Source organism: Cicer arietinum, chromosome 7 (assembly GCF_000331145.2).
Source record: "Cicer arietinum cultivar CDC Frontier isolate Library 1 chromosome 7, Cicar.CDCFrontier_v2.0, whole genome shotgun sequence".
Classification (NCBI taxonomy): Eukaryota; Viridiplantae; Streptophyta; class Magnoliopsida; order Fabales; family Fabaceae; genus Cicer; species Cicer arietinum.
In genome coordinates this window covers 21947291-21949111 of record NC_021166.2, presented here as the reverse complement: position 1 = coordinate 21949111, position 1821 = coordinate 21947291, and the positions used below count along the sequence as shown (strand labels likewise).

The 1821-nt window shown below is 27.2% G+C and overlaps 1 pseudogene; it reads left to right on the top strand.

Annotated features, from left to right (window-relative positions):
* The window catches only part of LOC101511713 (sucrose transport protein SUC8-like), a 2427-nt pseudogene extending 1862 nt beyond the window's left edge, over positions 1–565 (top strand).
* Positions 566–1821: the final 1256 nt, after the last annotated feature.

The following is a 1821-nucleotide window of genomic DNA, read 5'->3' as shown; positions in this document are numbered from 1 at the left end:
ATGTAGATTTGTGCGTCACAATTATGTAGATTTGTGCGTCACAATTATGTAGATTTGTGCGTCACAATTATGTAGATTTGTGCGTCACAATTATGTAGATTTGTGCGTCACAATTATGTAGATTTGTGCGTCACAATTATGTAGATTTGTGCGTCACAATTATGTAGATTTGTGCGTCACAATTATGTAGATTTGTGCGTCACAATTATGTACAATTGAAGTTCAACCCTGACACTTGTATTACTAAGGCTCTACTAGTTTGTCCAATTTTTCAAAGCAACACTTCATGAAAATAGAAAATCATTATGAAATTGATCAAGAGAATGTTGGAATCAATCGTTCTAGGAAAAACAGTTGAGGAAACTCATAATTTGAAAGACAAATTGTCTATGTGGAAAAAAAAAGGGATTTTTATATATATTATGATTTATTCTAATCACAGTGCTCCTAAGGAAAGTTTATGTTAGTTCTCTCAATTGGTATTAGTACTTCTCAAAACCCCATGGAGTTGTTGTTCTTGCAACATCACATTGAGCACAAGAAAAATGGAAGTCATACATACTAGAATGAATGAATCATAAAATCAAATTTCAAATCACAACTGGTTTAAAATGCAAGAGAAATAAAGATTCAAGAATCATAAAAATTACGAAAAAAACAAATGAAAGAAAATATTGTATGATTTTGAGAACAAATTAAAAAAGTAAAATCCTATCATAAATTTCAATGGACCTGATTTGTAAATAATAGTAGAATAAGAAAATAATAATAAGCAAATCTATCCAACAGTGCGACAACATACATAAAAATAAACAACATAAAACATAATTCATGAATAAGTAATGTTCCCAAATTAATTCCAGCACTTGAATGAACAGTGCAAACATTCATGAATAAACCATGAAGCCACTAGTAATCAAAACAAGCATACAAAAATAAATAACATAAAATGAATATTTAACATACAAGTTGATGCTAAGTTATTGCAACAACGGTAACAAAAAATAAATAAATAAAACACTAACCATTTACATCCCTTTACATTTTTTAATAACTCTCAAATTCTACTTGAACAAGCTAGCCATTATGAATTAATTACCTCAAAAACACATCCTTTCATAAAAATCATGTTGTCCTTATCCCACTCTTCCCTCATTATAAATTCACAAGATTACATCATCTCTAAACCATCTCTCACCAATTATCCCTCCTCTAAGGCCTCATTGAGAGAGAAATAGTGGGAAAGCACAATACTTTTCTCCCCCTTTCTCTCTTAGGTCTTGCACCATGGGGCAATTTTTTTTAATGCTCTCTTTCTGAAAAAAAAAACACCAAAATGCCCTCTTTCCAAATTAAAACACCAAAATGCCCTTTTTGTTTCAAAATTTTTTCCCCTTACAAGTCGCCATTTGGAATGGCGACTTCCTTAAAGAAGGCCTACTCCCAAATGGCGACTTCCAACTGGTTTTTTTTTTTTAAAAAAAAAATTTCAATTTTTTTTCGTTACTCCATATATATAATTTAATTATTTTAATTAATAAAAATACATAAAAAATAAATAAATAGACATTTAAATTATGAAAAAAATTTAATAAATCCAAATGGACATTTATAAAATAATTTTTTTGTTAAAAAAATATTTTAATTTTTATTGAAATAACAAAAGTAATATATATATATATATAATTAATATAGTTCATAAAAATAGATAAATAAAAATTTTAAATTACAATAAAATTTTAGAAAATTCAAGTTCGAAATGTCAATTTTTAAAAGGTTAGTTTTTTGTAAAAAATAATTATTTCAATTTTTGTTGAAATA